We start from the raw sequence: 25,133 nt of genomic DNA, 5'->3' as shown, positions 1-25,133 counted from the left end.
AGATAAAGAAAGCATAGTCAAAATGATAAACAAGCTCCCAATGATCTTCTATTTCTTCAACAAAATAAGTTGTACAATGAAGTCTCCAATTGTTCTCACAATTGTTTTATTAGAGAGAACAAGAAAAGACGTTCCCAAGCTCTCTCTAGCTAAAATTTCGTATTCACCACCCTAATGACGAAAAATCTCCCTTCTCTAATGATTCTTACACCAATAATGTTAAGAGAGTCAAAAAGTTTTTAATGACAAGAAATAAAGCTCCATTTCTATTCCCAACTGAATCTTGAGCATGTGCAACCAAAATTCTTGTTTGGAACTGAGTTGGAAAGTGGTGTGGAGTATTCAAAGCTTTTACTTGGGAAATCCGAGAGAGACAGAAAGGGTGAAATGCTTGCTTTTAGTAATTATTCTTCTGTTGATTCATCAAATGGCATTTGAAGTTCAAATCAATGGTTTTAGAAAAGAAAAGATGTATCACATGCTCAAAGATGATGAAAGTGTTTGCACTGTTATATCTTAGCAAGGATGAATCAAGAAAATCAGCAAATCCAATCCTTGATTACCTTTCGCAAACAACACCCTTGATCATTTTATGAAACATATATCCACAATAACCGCAATGAGCAACACTCATTGAATAATTTACCTTCATCCCAAAAGTAATTTTAGTCTCTCACCCACCAAATGTGCTCGATTTTTGTCCTCTGACACCTTTTTAGTAATTTTAACTAGGAGTCATGGACCCATTTGATGCCTCGTAATTGAAGGGTAAAATTAGCAGACCATTCTTGTTGTTGACCCCAAATAATTCAGGGCGTCGTATGCTTGAAATCAATTCAAAGAATCCATGTGAATAAATTAAATGCTGCCCTATTTGATTTAACTTCCAGCCTTATGAACAATACAAAGACAAAATCCTATGCATTCATCAAATGCAACCAATTCAAGTTTTCAGTTCAATAAAAAAAATGATCAAAAAGGAATACTAAGGGAAAAAGGAAAAGAAAGAAGACATGGATGAACATAATTGCCTAAAACATGTTGAAAATCAAATAACAAATTCACAAGAATTTGCTGTATAGAATTTCTTACTTTTGGAATGTAAATTCTATACGCTATTTTCCTAAGACATAGTTTAATTTATGGAGTTATGTAAAAGAATTCATGTGACTAATTTTCATCATATCATGTATGGTTTCTTGTAGAACTATAATCAAGTTAATTTTAATATAAGCTATTAAAAATTATAGCCTAGAGGTGATATCACGTGCGACTCGCGTGATCTTAAACTAGTATATTATGATTAATTTGTAATTGCAATTAAATATCGTACCAAAAAAGAATTACAAAGAAAATAGTAAAGAAACAAGTACAAATCATTTTGGTTCATCTCAATAACTGCAATGAGCAACACTCTTGAATAATTTTCCTTCATCCCAAAAGTACAATACTCCAGCAATTTTTCTTGCCGGTTGATTACAATAATTTAATTTTGAAAATTAAGCAATAGTCATTAATTACAAGTGTGACTAATTATGTTTGTTGTAAGTTCAAAATTAGTCATGAGAAATCACCTTGGAGGCATGACATGAAGCGCACAGGTAATGCCTCTATCAAACCAGTCTCGAGAAGTTCTCTCAGTTTAGTTGGCATCCTCTTTAGCTCAACCTTCCTTCACATTTTCGTTTCCAGCTAGAATGAAAAAGAAAGAAAAACTACCATTAGTCCTGCACTTCTTCATCATGCAAAATGAGTAAATTACCTGAAATAAGTCTTCGCATAAAAATCTTCAATGTAGATTGCTTCCATTTCATCTCCACCTCTGAAGGTCTTTGTTTTGTTCTCTCTTTTTTTTCTTTTTTTTTTCGTCAAACTTCATTTTTCAACTCTTTCTTCTTTCTTTCTTTCTTTCTTTCAAGTTTTCAACCCCTCTCTCTCTCTCTCTCTCTCTCTCTCTCTCTCTCAAACACATAGTGCATGCACGCAGAAGGCAGAACACACACACTCAACAATTCAAAAGTGGAAAACTCAACAATGCTTCCAAAAAACCAGAACCCATGTTTGCTGTCCTCCCCAAAGAGCCATGCCACCTATGGTTCGCCATATCCACCGATTCCAAGTTGACTCGCTCGAGTCATAACCAAAACGGAAGCTACCAGTACAATACCGACACCCAAGTCGCCATTTGACTGGTATCGGAGTTGACTCGGGTTGATTCGGCTGGTACTAACCGAGTCAACTTAAATCGACAAGAAATCGGCAAAACTCATTGAGTATGACCGAGTCAAATCGCGAGTCAAATAACCAAAGTCCTAAGTGTCAGACAACAAATAAATCAACCACAAGCAAAGTCAAAAAACAATCGAGTAGTATAGACATAAATAGGGAAGAGAGTTTAGTTTCGAGATTCAACAAATTCTCCCTCCCTAACTACTAAAGAAGCGAGTATTCTGAACAAATGTTTCATCACCTAGACTTCAGAGAATGCCAACTCCGGTTGATAATCAAGTTTTCTCGTCAACCTCCACTGATAGATCCAAGATCCTTTCGTACTTGAGGCCATTTTGTAAAAAATTTTCTAGTTCTTGGATCCGTCTTGCAAGTGCTGCTACTCAGGCTCGGATTTGCAGTGAATCACTTCTAAAGCACTGCAATGGTGAACACCCACAAATAGAGTGGGAAAGTGGGTTTTGAGGAGGATAATAAATGGATGGAAAAGTAGACTTAGGGATGCAAGAAAAGAAGAGATGCGGATCAATTGGAGAAGATGAGAACCCTTTTCGAATGGAAAGGAAAACGAGGATGTTTTTATGTGGGGATTGGTTTTAGGCTTAATTACAAAGTACCCCCTGTAATTATGAATCAATAGTAAATTTCCCCTATATTTACAAAAAAATTTGCTTTTAATACTATAAATCAATAATTAGACTAGCATCACTTTCTTTAAATACTTACCTACTATTTATGTTAACATAGGTTTTTATCAAATTTAATTTGATAGTTGTATTGGTTATAGAATTTGTTATTTTTAGTTATTTTTTAAATTTTTTAAAAAGCTTTATATGCTCTAAGTTGCGTATTGACGGGTTATTGATATAAGTACAAGTTTTATTCCAAAATATACTCGTTTTGCTGCAAGTATATAGATCAACTAGTAGTTTAGGGTATAAATCGGATCGATCACATAGGGAGCAACTTCTATAAGTATTAGGTCCCTAACTTGCTCTATTATTTAGACGACTATCAATAGAGGCAAAGAAAATCTCAATGACAACTAACTAACTATTATAACTAAATTACTTGCAAGAAACAATGGAGAAAAGTCACTAAACACTTAGATCTAGGGGAATAGAGTCCATTTATGGCATCAAAGATTAAACTAAATAGATTTACCTCCTGTTACTACTCTTGTTTAACTAGGGATTCATTTCCATATTTACCAAAACTCATTCTCATGATGTAGTGGTTTAGAATAGTCTAATTTTCCCTATTCTCATAGTGAATAACTAGATCTATTCTTTGTTCTTCATGAAATATAAAGATAATCCATTTAAGTATACCTCTATTCTCATGAGTCTACTCCTTAAACTCCATTTATGTTGATCCATCATTATTACTAATTTTTATTGAATAATAACAACTAAAAACTTGTTATTGGTGATCAAGCAACAATAAGTGATAAGCATGCATAAATGAACAATTTAATACAAGATGTAGCACGTGAAAATCATATTCACTTCATATCAAGTAGCCATAAGCTTCATCTACTCCTTAAATTTAGAAATTTAGTTACTCATATGATATATGACAAGAAAGTACATAGCTTCATTGCATGAACACATATTGCATCACAAGTAAAAACATAGATAAAGAAAGCTTAGCCAAAATGATGAACAAGCTCCCAATAATATTCTATTTCTTCAATACTTTGAGTTGTACAATAAAGCCTCCAATTGTTCTCACAATTCTCTTATCAGAGAGAACAAGAAAAGACTCTCCCAAGCTCTCTCTAGCTAAAATTTCGTATTCACCACCCTAATGACTAAAAATCTCCTATCTCTAATGATTCTTACACCAATAATTTTAAGAGAGTCAAAAAGTTTTTAACGACAAAACATAAAGCTCATTTTCTATTCCCAAATGACTCTTGACCATGTGCAACCGAAATTCTTGTCTAGAACTGAGCTAGAAAGTAGTGTGAAAATACAGCAAGTGGTAGAGCAAATTGTAGAGTTTCAGAGCAGAATACACGACCTTAGAATATGCGACCTCAACCCACGTATTCAAGGGTCGCGTATCATCCTTGTTTACGTTTTCTTGCTTCTTCCTTGCTCCAGTTCATCTCTAATACCTCATGCAAGATGTTCATGTTGTTTTTCATGCATTCCACTATTGATCCTCACAATTGATGCTCTTCTACTTTCCACATTTGCCATTGAATCAATCGCTAAAGACTTTGAATCGGATCCATCTTGAACCAACGTTGAGAGTTCACCTCAATTCCTACAAATATGACCAACTTTTGCACATTAACTCGCTCAAATAAAATTCACAAAATTTAGAAACTTAAGGACCAAGTTACATCTTAAATCATCCAAATTCGTACCAAAAATACACATAAATGCTACTAATAACTATGTATAACATGCACTTATCCCGTATCACCCGATATTTAACCGATATGCCACAACGGATGTGGAACAATTGTGATCGTGACACGAACCATGATCCCACCAATAGTTCAAGCAGCAACACCAGCAGCAATGAACTTCACCACCATAGCCAACTCCATCCGCCACCCATCCCACCACCTCAGGCTCCCGTGGCCATCACCAAATCTAAACCAAACAACCCGTACCCGACTACCCACATTCAAGCTGATACCCCCTCCTTCAAACAAGTCGTCCAAATACTCACCGGATCTTCCAAGATAGCCAATTCAAAGATAGAAAACTCAACAAGGCTTCAAGTAATATCTACAATTGGCGATTTGGGAAGAATGGAAGGGGTCGTATAATTTCAGAATTCCATCTCAATTTTCTTACATTGGCTATTTTCTCGTTAGTTTACAATTTCTTAAAGAACCACCCTGCCATGCTGAGTTAGCACGGCAGAGGACAAAATTTTAAAAAAAAAGAAAAAGCAAGACTTAGGCCTTTTGTTTTTTGAAATGCACGGCACGGTAAATGGTCGGTGTGGTAAAAACAAAAAAAAAAAGGCTCAAGGCATGTGTTTGTAGATTTGAGGTAATATAGATGTTTTTCACAATTACTACTAAATCTTTTACCAAATTCACATGGAATTACAAAGAAAAACAATAAAGAAACCAATAAGAACCACTTTTTTACACTAAAATTAGAAGGGAGTAGAGAAGGAAAATTTTCATTAGCAGTTCAAGTATGTAATGGTGTCATTATTATTGGCAACCTTATTTTAAGGAAAAATTATCATTTTGTTTTCAATATTTGGCCAATATTTTCCATTATATGTTACTACCTATCAATTTAGTTCCTTATCATCACCAAAAATAAATAAATAAATAAAAGACCAACCTAAGACATTCAAATTATGGGGAGCCAGCAAAGGACTCACTTGAATCGCAGGCACACTTTATGGTTCCAAATCCAATGATAAGGAACTTTACTTTCCCATTCAGGATAGCTTATGAAAAACCAATTCCAGGAATGCAAAGTCAGTCATTTTTTCTAATATAACATTTTCATCTCGAGCAGCTGAATTTGTATCTCCATGAAATGAACCCACTGGACAAAGTTTACTGTCTTGATGGTAATATTTTTTGTCATACATACATTGATCCACACATTAAAATAAGGGCCTATATTAGTTTTGAGAAATTTTAAGAGACCAATTGATTTAGATCCCAAATATAAGGACGAAAGTGGTAAATTTTTTTGGCGTTTCATTTGCAAATTTAATATGCACATAGTATGTACTTGACTCTACCATTGTCTCTGTATAAGTTTTCATTTAGTGCCCATTTTTAAGAAAAATTAATGGACTGAATTGGAATGTTTTCATTTAGTTTGTCATGATAACTATAGGACCAAATTGGACAATATCACAAAGAAAAGAACCGCCAAAGCAAATTGTAAATTGAGAACAATCTTATAACCGGAAAAGAAGGAACTCATAAAGCGCCAAAAAAGAGAGAGCAGATGAGGAAAGCAAGAAGCTTTTATTTTTATTGGCACTTAAATAATAGAACTGCTTTAATGGACCATGATCAAATGCTAAATCATAAAGTAATATTCCACTTTACACCCTTCAATTATACCTGAATTTGTACTTTGGTTCCAAAAATTTAAAGTTAAACATTTTAGTCCCTAAACTATAAATTATGCCCTATTTGGCCCTTAAAGAATAAAATGTGTCCCATTATAGAACCTAACATATAAAATTTGTGCCCACTTAAATATAACATCTAGCACACTTCTATCAATAATTTTACTTAAATGGGCTACATTCTATATCTTAGGAACTAGAGTGTCTCGATATGAAGATTAGGGACTAAAGTAAAATTCAAATATAGTTAAAGGGTAAAAAGTGGAATCAACCAAGGAAATTATCTCAATCTTTCAACATAATCAAGTTACATATAATCTCTTTCACTTTTACTAAAGGTAGGTTTAATAACTTCCTTTCTCAAACACATAGTAACTACCCAAAATGAGGGAACGTTGTAAACCTCTTGGGTCTTATTTGCAAATTTATCTTGCATGTGATATTCATGTGACCTTTCTTTTAATATCTTTCTACGTTTCTCAACTCATAATCAAAACTCTTACTTGAGTCCTATTGCGGTCATCACAAAAGTGTATTCAATAACATTTAATTATTCCACTTATATTTATTTGATATTTCCATAATACTTATTTCAGCGAAAAACAAAATTTAGTTAAATATTTCATCCGAGCTTTATTTCACTATGGAAGTGAATTTAAGAGGAGTTTCAAAAGATTACCCTCAGTCACGAATTTTATGCATTGGCAATCCCTCAATCAAATCTCAAGAAGGTCCTTTAGTTTAATTTTATTATGCATAGCTCTAGGCTCAAGTTATTGTAATTAAAGAGAGTTTACATCTAGCTGCTGCCTACTGTCTAGACCATACAGATTTTAACCTGTGGAACATAAAATCTCTATCGAACCTTTCTTTTGCGTGCTCACTTCCAACTTGGACGAAGTAGGCAAGAAATTGTGCATCACTATTCTCTACACCTTTGGTCCTTCACTGGTTCTTTGCCTCCAACTTTTAGCAACTCCATAGTCTACACAGCCTGCACTTCTGCTCCATGCAAAATGAGTAAATCACCTGAAATGAGTCTTAGCATAGAAATCTTATTTCCCCAAACACCGATAGCTTCTTCAATGTAGGATGCTGCCATTTAATCTCCATCTCTTGAAGGTCATTTTGCTTTGTTTCATTTTCTTTCCTTTATTCCTTTTTTTGTTACACTCCAGCTTGAACTTAATTTTTATGAAGTTCATGTAAAATTTAGGGAAAATTGTACCAATTGTCCCTCGCATATTACGTAAGAGAAAATTTAGAAAATTGAAAATGAGTGATTTTAGTCTCTCATCTACCAAATGTGCTCGTTTTTTGTCCTATGACGTCTTTTTAATAATTTTAACTACAAGAAGGCATGGACCCATCACATACATCATAATTGAAGGGTAAAATTGGCAAACCATTTATGCCGTTGACGCCAAATAATTCAGGGTGTTTTATACTTGAAATCAATTCATAGAGTCTACGTGAATGAATAAAATGCTGCCCCATTTGGTTTAACTTCCAGCCTTAAGAACAATACAAAGACAAAATCCTATGCATTCATCAAATGCAACCTATTCAAGTTTCAGTTCAATAAAAAAAATGATAAAAAAGGAATACTAAGGGAAAAAGGGAAAAAAAGAAGACATGGATGAACATAATTACCTAAAACATGTTGAAAATCAAATAACAAATTCACAAGAATTTGCTGTATAGAATTTCTTAGTTTTGGAATGTAAATTCTATATGCTATTTTTCTAAGACATAGTTTAATTTATTGAGATATGTAAAAGAATTCGCGTGACTAATTTTGATCATATCATCTATGGTTTCTTGTAGAACTATAATCAAGTTTAACATTAAAAATAAGCAATTAAAAATTATAGCATAGAGGTGATATCACGTGCAACTCACGTGATCTTAAACTAGTATATTATGATTAATTTTATAATCGTAATTAAATATCTTACCCAAAGGAATTACAAAGAAAATAGTAAAGAAACGTATAATAGGTACCCGCCCCCAAAAACCCCATGCAGAGTTCATTGGTAGTTCAAAGTGAATATTAATTTGAAAACAAGCAACTTTGGATAATACTGCAAAAAGGTCATGCCGCGCGCGATGATCAGGAGATGCTTATGAAGTATATCTCAGGAGATACTATATGTTTGTTTTAGTTACTTGTAAACCTTTTTAGCAAAATCACATGGAATTACCATATTTAACATGGGCAGAGTAGGCTTAATTTCATCTCCTTCCACCAAGAAAATGCAAGTTCAGGGGATAACACTATTTCCACCTTGAACAATTTCTGTTTCTTTAAAGGTGGGCAGTTTGTGGATTTTCATCATTGCAAAGGGATATTAGATCTCGTGATTGATCAAAAGGTGATGGTCACAAACACTTTCCCTTGTATAACCCCACTACCGCTGAGCAAAGTTATAATCCAAGGCTCCATCCAACGGAAGGGACTCACTTGGTGGCTCTAAACATTGTTTTTGATCCGTAAAATCTCATCACTACAAACTCTTCCGTGATGGTCGTAATGTTACATGGCAAGTTATGAACTGAAGCAAGGCTTAATTGATTCTTTTTTCCAGACATCACAAAAGGCATGATACACCACATCCCAATTTGACTCCACCAAAGTTCAACAAGGAATTGAAAAAATTCTAGTGAAGTTCACAATGCTTGCAAACTCAAAATTAGTCTCAAGAAGCTCTTTCAATTTAGTTGGCATCTTCTTTAGCTCAACCTTCTTCCACATTTTTGTTTCCAGCTTGGACCAAGGAGACAAAAACTACCTATAGTCCTGCATTTCTTCTCCATGCAAAACGAGCAAATTACCTGAAATGAGTCATAGCATAGAAATATCCAATGTAGATTACGGCCATTTAATCTCCACCTATTGAAGGTCATTTTGTTTTGTTTTGTTCTCTCTCCTTTTTTCCTTTTTTTCTCACACTTCAGCTTGAACTTAATCTTTTTGAAGTTCGTTTACAATGTCATTTGTCAATTCTTTAGTAAGCTATATCCGGAACTTTGTACGCAACAATTCTTTTCAACTTTTAGTTAAATTGTTTTTGTAACTTCCTCAAGTAGATGCATTTGTACTTGCTTTGGTGGCACTGTTCAAATTGCATTGAAATTTTTTCACCCACACAATGTCAAAGTTTCAACTTTTGGACTACAAAATCGATATGAAATTTTCCTGAGATATATTTTAATTCATTAAGTGATGTAAAGATTTCGTGTCACTGATTTTGATCATATCATGCGTGATTTCTTGTTGAACTATTATCAAGTTTAATTTTAAAATTAAGCAATTAAAAATTACTGCATAGAGGCAATATCACGGGCGACGCACGTGATCTTAAACTAGTATATTATAGTTAATTTTGTAATTGCAATTAAATATCTTACTCAAAAAGGAATCACAAAGAAAATAGTATTCTATTTTCTTTGTAATTAGCTCCTTTTTCATGAACATTGATCTTCAAATGGAGTATTGAAAGCTTTTACTTGGAAAATCCGAGAGAGACAGAAAGGGTGCAATGCTTGCTTTTAGTAATTATTCTTCTATTGATTCATCAAATGGCATTTGAAGTTCAAATCAATGGTTTTAGAAAAGAAAAGATGTATCACATGCTCAGAGATGATGAAAGTGTTTGCACTGTTATATCTTAGCAAGGATGAATCAAGAAAATCAGCAAATCCAATCCTTGATTACCTCTCGCAAACAACACCCTTGATCATTTTATGAAACATATATCCACAATAACCGCAATGAGCAACAATCATGAATAATTTTCCTTCATCCCAAAAGTAATTTTAGTCACTCACCCATCAAATGTGCTCGATTTTTGTCCTCTAACTCCTTTTTAGTAATTTTAACTAGAAAGAGTCATGGACCCATCAGATGCCTCATAATTGAAGGGTAAAATTGGCAGACCATTCATGTCGTTGATCCCAAATAATTCAAGGTCCCGTATGCTTGAAATCAATTCAAAGAGTCCATGTGAATGAATTAAATGCTGCCCCATTTGGTTTAACTTCCAGCCTTATGAACAATACAAAGACAAAATCCTTTGTATTCATCAAATGCAACCAATTCAAGTTTTCAATTCAATAAAAAAAAAAGAACAAAAAGGAAAACTAAGGGGAAAAGGAAGAGAAAGAAGACATGGATGAACATAATTGCCTAAAACATGTTGAAAATCAAATAACAAATTCACAAGAATTTGCTGTATAGAATTTCTTACTTTTGGAATGTAAATTATATATGCTATTTTCCTAAGACATAGTTTAATTTATTGAGTTATGTAAAAGAATTCATGTGACCAATTTTCATCTTATCATGTATGGTTTCTTGTAGAACTATAATCAAGTTAATTTTAAATATAAACTATTAAACATTATAGCATAGAGGTGATATCACGTGCGACTCACGTGATCTTAAACTAGTATATTATGATTAATTTTGTAATTGCAATTAAATATCATACCCGAAAAGGAATTACAAAGAAAATAGTAAAGAAACAAGTACAAATCATTTTGGTTCATCTCAATAACTATAATGAGCAACACTATTGAATAACCTTGCTGTCATCCCAAAAGTACAATACTCGAGCAACTTCTCTTGCCAGTTGATTACAATAATTTAATTTTGGGAATTAAGCAAAAGTCCTCAATTACAAGTGTGACTAATTATGTTTGTTGTATGTTCAAAATTAGTCATGAGAATCACCCTCGAGGCATGAAATGAAGCCCACAGGTAATGCCTCTATCAAACCAGTCTCAAGAAGCTCTCTCAGTTTAGTTGGCATCTTCTTCAGCTAAACCTTCTTTCACATTTTCATTATCAACTCAACCTCGAGGCATGAAATGAAGCCAACAAGTTCTTTCAGTTTAGTTGGTATCTTCTTTAGCTCAACCTTCTTTCACATTTTCGTTTCCAGCTTGGACAAAGAAGACAGAAAAACTACCTTTAGTCCTGCACTTCTTCACCATGCAAAACGAGTAAATTACCTGAAATAAGTCTTTGCTTAAAAATCTTCTATATAGATTGCTTCCATTTAATCTCCACTTCTTGAAGGTCATTTTGCTTTGTTTTGTTCTCTCTCCCTTTTCTCTTTTTTCTTTTTTTTGTCACACTTCATTTTTGAACTCTTTCTTCTTTCTTTCTTTCTTTCAAGTTTTCAACCTTCTCTCTCTCTCTTTTTTTTGTCACACTTCATTTTTGAACTCTTTCTTCTTTCTTTCTTTCTTTCAAGTTTTCAACCTTCTCTCTCTCTCTCTCTCTCTCTCTCTCTCTCTCTCTCTCTCTCAAACACATAGTGCACGCACGCAGAAGGCAGTACACACACACTCAGCAATTCAAAAGTGGAAAACTGAACAACGCTTCGAGAAAACCAGAACCCATGTTTGCTTTCCTCCCCAAAGAGCTATGCCACCCATGATTCGCCATATCAGCCGATTCCAATTTGACCGGGATCGGAGTTGACTCGGGTTGGCTCGGCTAGTATTGACCGAGTCAACTTAAATCGACAAGAAATCGACAAAACTCGTTGAGTTTGACTGAATCAAATTGCAAGTAAAATAACCAAAGTCCTGAGTGTCAGACAACTAACAAATCAACCACAAGCAAAGTCTAAAAACAATCGAGTAGCATAGACATAGATAGGGAAGAGAGTTTAGCTTCGAGATTCAACAAATTCTCCCTCCTTAACTGCTAAAGAAGTGAGTATTCTGAACAAATATTTCATCACCTGGACTTTAGAGAATGCCAACTCAGGCGGATAATCAACTTTTCTCGTCAATCTCTACTGATAGATCCAAGATCCTTTCGTACTTGAGGCCATTTTAAAAAAAAAATTCTGGTTCTCAGATCCATCTTACAAGTGCTACTACTCGGGCTCGGATTTGCAGTGAATCAACTTCTAAAGCACTGCAATGGTGAACTCCCACAAATAGAGTGGGAAAGTGGGTTATAAGGAGGATAATAAATGGATGGAAAAGTAGAGCTAGGGATGCAAGAAAAGAAGAAATGCGGATCAATTGGAGAAGTTGAGAACCTTTTTTCGGATGGAAAGGAAGACGAGGATGTTTTTATGTGGGGATTGGTTTTTGCCTTAATTATAAAGTGCCCCTGTAATTATGAATCACTAGCAAATTTCCCCTATATTTACAAAAAAAAATTTGCTTTTAATACTATAAATCAGTAATTAGAGCAGCGTCACTTTCTTTAAACACTTACCTAGTATTTATGTTAACATAGGTTTTTATCAAATTTAATTTGATAGTTGTACTGGTTATAGTATTTTTTATTTTTAGTAATTTTTCTATTTTTTTTAAAAAAGTTTTATATGCTCTAACTTGCGTATTGATGGGTTATTGATATAAGTACAAGTTTAATTCCAAAATATACCCATTTTACTGCAAGTTTACAGATCAACTAGTAGTTTAGGGTATAAATCGAGTCGATTCCCAGGGAGCAATTTCTACAAGTACCAGATCCTTAATTTGCTCTATTATTTAAACAACTATCAATAGAGGCAAAGACAATCTCAATGACAACTAACTAACTGTTCTAACTAAATTACTTGCAAGAAACAATAGAGAAAAGTCACAAAACACTTGGATCTAGGGAAATAGAGTCCACCTATGACATTAAATATACAAATAAATAGATTTACCTCTTGTTACTATTCTTGTTTAACTAGGGATTCATTTCCATATTTACCAAAACTCATTCTCATGATGTAGTGGTTTAGAATAGTTTAGTTTTCTCTATTCTCATAGTGAATAACTAGATCTACTCTTTATTCTTCATGAAATGTAAAGATAGTCTACTTAAATGTACCTCTATTCCCATGAGTTTACTCCTTAAACTCCATTTATGTTGATCCATCATTATTAGCAATTTTCATTGAATAATAACAACTAAAAGCTTGTTATTGGTGATCAAGCAACAATAAGTGATAAGCATGTATAAATGAACAATTTAATACAAGATGTAATACGTGTAAAACATATTCACTTCATATCAAGTAGTCATAAGTTTCATCTACTCCCTAAATCTAGAAATTTAGCTACTCATATGATATATGACAAGAAAGTACATAGATTCATTGCATGAACACATATTGAATCACAAGTAAAAAGATAGATAAATAAAGTTTAGCCAAAATAATGAACAAATTTCCAATGATCTTCTATTTCTTCAATAAAATGAGTTGTACAATGAAGTCTCCATTTGTTCTCACAATTCTCTCGTTAGAGAGAACAAGAAAAGACTCTCCCAAACTCTCTCTAGCTAAAATTTCGTATTCACCACCCTACTGACTAAAAATCTCCCTTCTTTAATGATTCTTACACCAATAATATTAAGATAGTCAAAAAGTTTATAATGACAAGACATAAAGCTCCTTTTATATTCCCAAATGACTCTTAAGCATGTGCAATCAAAATTCTTATTTGGAATTGAGATGGAAAGTAGTGTGAAAACAGAGTAAGTGGCGGAGCAAGTTACAGAGTTTTAGAGCGGAATACACGACCATAGAATACGCGACATCAGCTCGCATATTCAAGGGTCGCGTATTGTCCTTGTTTACGTTTTCTTGCTTCTTCCTTGCTCCAGTTCATCTCTAATGTCTCATACAAGATGTTCATGTTGTTTTTCATGCATTCCACCGTTGATCCTCGCAATTAATGCTCTTCCACTTTCCATATTTTCCATTGAATCAAGCGCTAAAGACTTTGAATCAGATCCATCTTGAACCAACATTGAGAGTTCACCTCAATACCTACAAATACGACCAACTTTTGCATATTAAGTAGCTCAAATAAAATTCACAAAATTTAGAAGTTTAAGGAGCAAGTTACATCTTAAATCGTCCTAATTTGTACCGAAAATACACATAAAATGCTACTGACAACTATGTATAACATGTACTTATCACGTATCACCCGATATTTAACCGATATACCGCGACGGATGTGGAACAACCGCGACCGCGACCGCGACCCGTGATAGCGAACCATGAGGTCACCACTAGTTCAAGCAGCAGCACCAGCAGCAATGAACTTCACTACCATAGCCAACTCCATCCGCCACCCATCCCACCACCTCGAGCTCCCGTGGCCATCACCAAATCCAAACCAAACAACCTGTACCCGACTACCGATGTCCAAGCTGATACCTCCTCCTTCAAACAAGTCATCCAAATGCACATCAGATCTTCCGAGATAGCCAATTCAATGATAGAAAACTCAACAAGGCTTCAAGAAATATCTGTAATTGGCAATTTGGGAAGAATGAAGGGGTCGTATAATTTCATAATTCTATCTCAATTTTCTTACATTGGCTATTTTTTCTTTAGTTTACAATTTCTTAAAGAACCACCCCTGCCCTGCTGAGTCAGCACGGTAGAGGACAACATTTAACAAAAAAAAATAAAGCAAGGCTTAGGCCTTTTGTTTTTTGAAATGCACAACACGGTAAATGGTCGGTGTGGTAAAAAAAAAAAAAAAAACAAGGCTCAGGACACGTGTTCTTAAATTGGTATATTTTGATGTAATATAGATGTTTTTCACAATTACTACTAAATCTTTTACCATATTCACATGGAATTACAAAGAAAAACAATAAAGAAACCAATAAGAACCACTTTGTTACACTAAAATAAGAGGGGAGTAGAGAAGGAAAATTTTCATTAGCAGTTTAAGTACGTAATAGTGTCATTATTATTAATAACCTTATTTTAAGGAAAAATTATCATTTTATTTTCAAGATTTGGCCAATATTTTCCATTATATGTTACTACCTATCAATTTAGTTCCTTATCATCACCAAAAATAAATAAATAAATAAATAAAAGACCAACCTAGGACATTCAAATTATGGGAGCTAGCAAAGGACTCACTTGAATCGCAAGCACACTTTATACTTCCAAATCCATTCATAAGGAACTTTAATTTCCCATTCAGGATAGCTTATGAAAAACCAATTCCAGGAATGCAAAGTCAGTCAGTTTTTCTAGTATAACATTTTCATCTCGAGCAGCTGAATTTGTATCTCCATGAAATGAACCCAGTGGACAAAGTTTGCTGTCTTGATGGTCATATTTATTGTCATACATTGATCCACACATTCAAATAAGGGCCTATATTAGTTTAGAGAAATTTTAAGAGACCAATTGATTTAGATCCCAAATATATGGACGAAAGTGGTAAATTTTTTTAGCGTTTCATTTGCAAATTTAATATGCACATAGTATGTACTTGACTCTACCATTGTCTCTGTATAAGTTTTCATTTAGTGCCCATTTTTAAGAAAAATTAATGGACTGAATTGGAATGTTTTCATTTAGTTTGTCATGATAACTATAGGACCAAAATTGGACAATATCACAAAGAAAAGAACCGCCAAAGCAAATTGTAAATTGAGAACAATCTTATAACCGGAAAAGAAGGAACTCATAAAGTTCCAAAAAAGAGAGAGCAGATGAGGAAAGCAAGAAGCTTTTATTTTTATTGGCACTTAAATAATAGAACTGCTTTATTGGACCATGATCAAATGCTAAATCATAAAGTAATATTCCACTTTACACCCTTCAATTATACATGAATTTGTACTTTGGTTCCAAAAATTTAAAGTTAAACATTTTAGTCCCTAAACTATAAATTATGCCCTATTTGGCCCTTAAAGAATAAAATGTGTCCCGTTATAGTACCTAACATATATATAAAATTTGTGCCCACTTAAACATAAAATCTAGCACACTTCTATCAATAATTTTACTTAAATGGGCTACATTCTATATCTTAGGAACTAGAGTGTCTCAATATGAAGATTAGGGACTAGAGTAAAAATTCAAATATAGTTAAAGGGTAAAAAGTGGAATCAACCATGGAAATTATCTCAATCTTTCAATATAATCAAGTTAAATATAATCTCTTTCACTTTTACTAAAGGTAGGTTTAATCACTTCCTTTCTCAAACACATAGTAACTACCCAAAATGAGGGAACGTTGTAAACCTCTTGGGGTCTTATTTGCAAATTTATCTTGCATGTGATATTCATGTGACATCTCTTTTAACATCTTTCTACATTTGTCAACTTATAATCAAAACTCTTACTTGACTCCTATTGCGGTCACCACAAAAGTGTAATTGTACTTTCAATAACATTTAATTATTCCATTTACAATTATTTTGATATTTCCATAATATTTATTTCAGCGAAAAACAAAATTTAGTTAAATATTTCATCCTAGCTTTATTTCACTATGGAAGTGAATTTAAGAGGAGTTTCAAAAGATTACCCTGAGTCACGAATTTTATGCATTGGCAATCCCTCAATCAAATCTCAAGAAGGTCCTTTAGTTTAATTTTATTATGCGTAGCTCTAGGCTCAAGTTATTGTAATTAAAGAGAGTTTACATCTAGCTGGTGCCTACTGTCTACCTTTCATTTATTTATTTGATTATAGCTCTGAGGACGCCTGACTATTTCGCCCAAATCCCACATTTTTATCTTTTTTTTCTGTATTTATACCATTCTAGACTTTCACAAGAGGCAAAATGTTAAACTACTACTTTGTATATTGACACCCCAAAAACGCATATAGCGGCAAAAAAAAAAGTCGTATGACAAATGAACAATATATCGTCATTGCGTTCTTAAGTTAAGTACATAATTTATGTACCTTCAATGAAGTGGTATAATTAGAGGTGTAAGAGAATCAATGTGCTGGACTTGAACTCGCAAGTAGCACAATCAACCATTTACAGAACTCGAGTCAAGTTTGAGCTATTCATTTATATATACGAGCCGAGTTTGAGCAGGAAGATAGGGAGCTTGATTCCTTGACAAGCTCAATCGAGCATTGCTTTCTTACATATATATATAGGTATCAGCTTTGTTGAGAATTACATGAAGACCTCGTTCATGATGAGCTAATAAGTATGGGCTAATAAGTCTTTTTAGTGCCCAAAAAATTATAACCCAGAAAAGCGCACTCTTCTCTCCATCATTCTGGTCAATCCCACTGCCTCTTATCTCACTTTAGAGATTGACCTTTTCTCCCTTTGTAACTTTTAGGTCATCTCACCTCACAGAAGCCGCCATTGATCAATCATTTTTTTCAAGTCATTTTGTGGATTTAGGAGATTGGGCTCCACAAATAATTGGGGAATCAAAAATAGGTTTGATTACATGAATTAGATACTTCAAACATTGATTTTCTAGAATGGAACTTTGTAATTTTTGTGAAATTTTGCAGTTTGGGTGGATGCTTTGGCCAAACAATTGCAATCCTGGAAACCTATTGCTTTGGCCAACTGATGGTAACCAGGATTTTGCTTCAGGAGCTTTAGTGGTTGAATTAAAGCTTAGATAGCTTCCATTTTATTGTTCTGGGGATTGGAAATTATTGATATTTGATGTGTGTTCAAGTTTGATTTTAAAAATAAGCAATTAAAAATTAAAGCAAAGAGGTGATATCACGTGCGACTCACGTGATCTTAAAGTAGTATAGTATGATTAATTTTGTAATTGCAATTAAATATCTCACCCAAAAAGGGATTACAAAGAAGATAGTAAAGAAACAAGTACAAATCATTTTGGTTCATCTCAATAACCGCAATGAGCAACACTCTTGAATAACTTTGCCGTCATCCAAAAAATACAATATTCAGCAATTTCTCTTGCCAGATGATTACAATAATTTAATTCTGGAAATTAAGCAAGAGTGCTTAATTACAAGTGTGACTACAACTGAGATAAAATTGGAATCTCAATTCAAGTGTTGCTTCACTAATTTGGCTAGTTGGTCTAGTTCCGAGTATGGCATAGGTAGATTTATGCAGGTTTTTTTTTTTGTTTCTGTACGTATCAACGGTTGAGGTTTGATGTTGCTGTTATAAGATCAGCTTGTGCTTCTAGAATTATAATCACATGCATCACTTAAACTGAATTATGTACAAAGAAGAAAAGGTAAAGAAAGAAATAATTATAAATTCAATTCATCTCTATAGCCATGATAAGCTGCTATATTGTAAAAAAGCCCTTCCAGGAGGGAGCCTTGTGCAAATCGCCAAAGAAGCACCAAGAAGCATCAAATATTGTAGAATTAATTATACAATTCAAGAAATGTAACAGGGGTGTAACACATAAATATATTATAGAGAATCCAAAGCGATAGTCTACAACTTTTAGCAACTCCATAGTCTACACAGCCTGCACTTCTGCTCCACGCAAAATGAGCAAATCACCTGAAATGAATCTTAGCATAGAAATCTTATTTCCCCAAAACACCGATAGCTTCTTCAATGTAGGATGCTGCCATTTAATCCCCATCCCTTGAAGGCCATTTTGCTTTGTTTCGTTCTCTTTCCTTTATTTCTTTTTTGTTACATTCCAGCTTGAACTTAATTTTTATGAAGTTCATGTAAAATTTAGGAAAAATTGTACCAATTATCGCTCACATATTACGTAAGAGAAAATTTAGTAAAATGAAAATGAGTGATTTCAGTCTCTTATCTACCAAATGTGCTCGTTTTTTGTCCTATGACACCTTTTTAATAATTTTAACTACAACAAGGCATGGACCCATTGTTGAATTCAAAGCCTTGAATTCAATGCATCAATTGTTGACTTTTACAAGCCAACAATTGTTGAAATTGGTGGCATAATTCTTAATCCCACATCGATTGTTTTAGGAGTTGTAGGATTGCTTGAGAGCTATAAATAGCTCTCAAGCCTTCCAATTGAATTGTACCAAGAACAACAAAGAATTACCCATAAGGATTTTGTAATTCTTTGTATTCTTTCTTCTCTCCTAAATTAAAAAAGCAGGCTACTTGAGTGGTGTTCGGAGAGTAGGCAAAATTGGCCGAACTCCGTTATCAATTTTTCAGGTGCGTTCTTTCCTTATCTCTTTTATTTGTTCCGCATTTATTTATTAGTTTCTTTTCTATTGTAGTATAGTATTCAATATATTTGTCTATATTTGTCGGGTATATTTATAGTGTTTTATACGGTTCATTTGGGTGTATTTTTCTTATTCGTGTGTACGTATTATTTATGTATACACGGGTATAGTTGTGATAATACACCGTGCACGTAAGTTCTATCTAGGAGGCTGGGTTTTAAGTGGGACCGCTTGTGACCCCTCCAGCTTTTCTTGGGAATTTACTTGGAATGATAATTCTGTCTAAAGAGATTGTTTCGACGATCTTTCCTGAAAATTACTGAATCGGTTTAATCACTAGTTCTATTATTTGAGTGGAAAATTACCCGATTTCCCCAACAAGTGGTATCAGAGCCGAAGATTCGTCCTTTGGCTTGTTTGTAGTTTGTTATATTGAATACTATTATTTGAGTCTGTAATGGTATCAGACAATTTCACGTCAAGAATTATATCTGGGGCATCGGCTTCCTTGTCCACATGGTCGAGGATTCCAATGTCAAGTTTGAAGGTGACAGTGGAGACATTTGACGATACTGGCCATTTCGGCATGTGGCAAGACGAAGTCATGGATTCCCTTTTCCAACAAGGTCTTGACATTGCCATTGAAGAAAAGAAACCAGATGACATAGAAGAGAAGGAGTAGAGCACCATAAATCGGTTGGCATGCGGAACTATTCGATCGTGTTTGTCCAAAGAGCAAAAATATGCTTTCAAGAACGAGACTTCTGCATGGAAATTGTGGAGGGCATTGGAGGAGAAATTTCTGAAGAAGAGTGGTCAGAATAAACTCCTAATGAAGAAAAGATTGTTCCGATTCGATTACCAATCAGGTACTACTATGAATGAACACATCACTATGTTTAATCAATTAGTAGCAGACCTGTTAAATTTAGATATAAATTTTGAAGATGAAGATTTGGCTTTGATGTTGTTGTCATCCATTCCTGATGAATTTGAACATTTGAAAACTACGTTATTTTATGGGAAGAAAAATGTGTCTTTAGATGTTGTATGTTCTGCTTTGTATAGTCGTGAATTGAGAAAGCAGGATAAAATGAAAAAGAAAGTAGCTGCAGCAGATGAAGCATTAGTGGCAAGAGGTCGTCAACAAATCCAATCAAAGGGAAGAAGAGGAAGGTCCAAATCGAAAAGCAGAGTTGCCAAAGATGAGTGTGCTTTCTGTCGTGAGAAAGGGCACTGGAAGAAAGACTGTCCAAAGTTGAAGAAGAAAGGGAAAGCTCCGCAAGACGTAAATGTTGCAGAATGCAAAAGTGATGCGGAATCAGATTTTTCTTTGGCTGTATCACCTTTAACATCCCATCCGGATGAGTGGATTTTGGATTCAACTTGTACCTACCATATGTCTCCCATGCGGGAGTGGTTCTTTGAATTTGAAGAATTTGATTGTGTAGTTGTGTACATGAAAAATGACAATCCATGTAAAACAGTTGGGATAGGTTCAATCAAGCTGCGTAATCATGATGGATCCACTAGAATCTTGAAAAATGTTCGATACGTACCGAATTTGAAGAGGAATCTCATCTCATTGGGACTCTTGGAGTCAAAAGGCCTGGAAGTGAAGATGCGAGATGGAATTCTTAAAGTAATTTCGGGAGCACTTGTGATGTTGAAAGGTGTGAGGAAGAATAATCTGTATTACTACCAAGGTAGTACAGTTGTTGGGACATCAGCAGCAACAACATCTTTCAGTAGCAAGAAGGATGCAGAAGCAACAAAGTTGTGGCACATGCGATTGGGACATGCTGGTGAAAAATTCTTGCAAAATCTTGCCAAACAAGGATTATTGAAAGGTACGAAAGTTTGCAAATTAGAATTTTGTGAGCATTGTGTTCTGGGAAAACAAAGAAAAGTGAAATTTGGCACTGGTATCCATAATACCAAGGGCATTTTGGATTATGTGCACTCAGATGTGTGGGGACCTGCCAAGACTCCATCCTTTGGTGGCAGGTATTATTTTGTTACTTTTATTGATGATTTTTTCATAAGAGTTTGGGTGTTTACTATGAAGAGCAAGGATGAGGTGCTAGGGATTTTCCTTAAATGGAAAGCTCAGGTTGAAAACCAAACGGGAAGAAAGATCAAGATCCTCCGAACAGACAACGGTGGAGAATACAAGAGTGATCCCTTCCAGAAGATATGCCAAGAATGTGGCATAGTTCGACACTTCACAGTTAGAAAAACACCGCAGCAGAATGGGGTGTCAGAGCGTATGAACAAGACACTAGTGGAGAAAGTACGATGCATGCTGTCTAATACTGGGTTAGGCAGAAAGTTTTGGGTTGAGGCTGTGACATACGCTCAACATCTCGTCAATCGCTTGCCATCATCTGCAATCGGTGGCAAGACTCCATTAGAGGTATGGTCTGAAAAACCTGCAACAGATTATGATTTTTTGCGTATTTTTGGTTCTACTGCATATTATCATGTAAATGAATCAAAATTGGATCCACGTGCATAGAAGGCTCTCTTTATGGACTTTAGTGCTGGAGTTAAGGGATACCGGTTGTGGTGTCTAGAAGCAAAGAAAACCATTATCAGCAGGGATGTTACCTTTGATGAATCTGCCATGTTGAATAAGGTAACACAAGATGGAACCAGTGGTACTCCTCAACAGATGAAGTGTACGCCGAAACAGGTGGAGTTTGAGCAAATAATGGTGAGTCCAGCAAATAGCACCATCAGTGACTCTCCCATGACAGAAAAGGAGTCAGATGAGGAAGAGGTTTCAACCCAAGAACCTCAACAGCAGCAAGAGTCAATTGTCGTCAATAGGGCAAGACGAGAAATTCATAAACCTGCTCGTTTTGTTGACATGGTGGTTTATGCACTTCCAGTTATTGATGATGTTCCATCCACATTTTCTGAAACAGTTCGAAGTACAGAAAATGATAGATGGAAAGATGCTATGGAAGAAGAGATGCAATCTCTTCAGAAGAACAAGACGTGGAAGTTGACACAACTACCGAAGGGCAAGAAGGTAATTGGATGCAAATGGATATTTGTAAAGAAAGAAATATTTCCTGACAAGATTGATGTTCACTATAAGGCAAGATTGGTGGCTAAAGGCTACGCTCAGAAGGAGGGAGTTGATTATAATGAGGTATTTTCTCCAGTTGTTAAACATTTCTCTATTAGAATTTTATTGGCTTTGGTAGCGCAGTTGAATTTGGAGCTAGCTCAACTTGATGTGAACACCGCGTTTTTTCACGGTGACTTGAAGGAGGAAATCTATATGTCTCAACCAGATAGATTTAAAGTTACTGGTAAAGAGAATTGGGTTTGTAAGCTGAGCAAATCGTTGTACGGATTGAAACAATTACCGAGACAATGGTACAAACGATTTGACCAGTTCATGATGGGTCAGAAGTACACAAGAAGCAAATACGATCACTGTGTGTATTTGCACAAGTTACAAGATGAGTCCTACATCTACTTACTCTTGTACGTGGATGATATGTTGATAGCATCAAAGAGCCAAGTTGAAATTGACAAATTGAAGGCTCAGTTGAGTAAAGAGTTTGAGATGAAGGATTTGGGAGAAACCAAGAAGATTCTCGGCATGGAGATAAGCAGGGATAGAACGAGTGACAAGTTTTGTCTGACACAGAAGCAGTATTTGAAGAAAGTACTACAACGTTTTGGCATGAATGAAAATTCAAAACCAGTAAGTACTCCGCTTGCTCCTCATTTGAAACTTAGTAGCCTATTATCTCCAAAGACGGATGAAGAGCGAGCATACATGGCGAAAGTCCCGTATGCTAATGCAGTTGGTAGCTTGATGTATGCAATGGTATGTACGAGACCCGACATTTCACAGGCAATTGGTGTGGTAAGCAGGTTTATGCATGATCCAGGCAAGGGTCATTGGCAAGCTGTGAAATGGATTCTACGGTATATCCAAAATACCGTAGATGTTGGATTAGTATTTGAGCAGGATAAATCACTTGGTCAATGTGTAGTTGGATATTGTGATTCTGACTATGCAGGTGATTTGGAGAAGCGACGTTCTACGACTGGCTACTTGTTCACGTTTGCTAAGGCGCCAGTTAGTTGGAAGTCTACTTTGCAGTCAACGGTGGCTTTGTCTACAACGGAAGCAGAGTACATGGCGATTACAGAAGCTGTGAAGGAGGCAATTTGGCTTCAAGGATTGCTTGAAGACTTGGGAGTTGGTCAAAAACATATTGACGTGTTTTGTGACAGTCAGAGTGCTATTCACTTAGCAAAGAACCAGGTCTTTCACGCAAGAACGAAGCACATTGATGTTCGCTATCACTTTGTGCGGGAAATTCTCGAAGAAGAGGAGATTTTTCTCCAGAAGATTCGGATTACGGAGAATCCTGCAGATATGCTGACCAAGGTGGTTACAAGGTCCAAGTTTGAACATTGTTTAAACTTGGTCAATATCCTGCATATTTGAGTTGGCGCCTGAGGGCGCAAATTTGGAAGCACCGCAAGGACCGTTTGTTATTTTTGGATGAGAAGATTTGTATTTTTGGATGGAACTAAAAAATTATGCCAAAGTGGAAATTTGTTTAATTCAAAACCTTGAATTCAATGCCTCAATTGTTGACTTTTACAAGCCAACAATTGTTGAAATTGGTGGCTTAATTCTTAATCCCACATCGATTGTTTTAGGAGTTGTAGGATTGCTTGAGAGCTATTTATAGCTCTCAAGCCTTCCAATTGAATTGTACCAAGAACAACAAAGAATTACCCATAAGAATTTTGTAATTCTTTGTATTCTTTTTTCTCTCCTAAATTAAAAAAGTAGGCTACTTGAGTGGTGTTCGGAGAGTAGGCAAAATTGGCCGAACTCCGTTATCAATTTTTCGGGTGCGTTCTTTCCTTATCTCTTTTATTTGTTCCGCATTTATTTATTAGTTTCTTTTCTATTGTAGTATAGTATTCAATATATTTGTCTATATTTGTCGGGTATATTTATAGTGTTTTATACGGTTCATTTGGGTGTATTTTTCTTATTCGTGTGTACGTATTATTTATGTATACACGGGTATAGTTGTGATAATACACCGTGCACGTAAGTTCTATCTAGGAGACTGGGTTTTAAGTGGGACCGCTTGTGACCCCTCCAACTTTTCTTGGGAATTTACTTGGAATGATAATTCTGTCTAAGGAGATTGTTTCGACGATCTTTCCTGAAAATTACTGAATCGGTTTAATCACTAGTTCTATTATTTGAGTGGAAAATTACCCGATTTCCCCAACACCCATCACATGCCTCATAATTGAAGGGTAAAATTGGCAAACCATTTATGCCGTTGACCCCAAATAATTCAGGGTGTTTTATACTTAAAATCAATTCAAAGAGTCCATGTGAATGAATTAAATGCTGCCCCATTTGGTTTAACTTCCATCCTTATGAACAATACAAAGACAAAATCCTATGCATTCATCAAATGCAACCAATTCACGTTTTCAGTTCAATTAAAAAAAACATCAAAAAGGAATACTAAGGGAAAAAGGAAAAGAAAGAAGACACGGATGAACATAATTGCCTAAAACATGTCGAAAATCAAATAACAAATTCACAAGGATTTGCTGTATAGAATTTCTTACTTTTGGAATGTAAATTCTGTATGCTATTTTCCTAAGACACAGTTTAATTTATTGAGTTATGTAAAAGAATTCATGTGACTAATTTTCATCATATCATGTATGGTTTCTTGTAGAGCTATAATCAAGTTTAACATTAAAAATAAGCAATTAAAAATTATAGCATAGAGGTGATATCACGTGCGACTCACGTGATCTTAAACTAGTATATTATGATTAATTTTATAATCGTAATTAAATATCTTACCCAAAGGAATTACAAAGAAAATA

Source organism: Coffea eugenioides, chromosome 1 (genome assembly GCF_003713205.1).
Source record: "Coffea eugenioides isolate CCC68of chromosome 1, Ceug_1.0, whole genome shotgun sequence".
NCBI lineage: Eukaryota > Viridiplantae > Streptophyta > Magnoliopsida > Gentianales > Rubiaceae > Coffea > Coffea eugenioides.
This window is presented reverse-complemented; position numbering follows the sequence as displayed.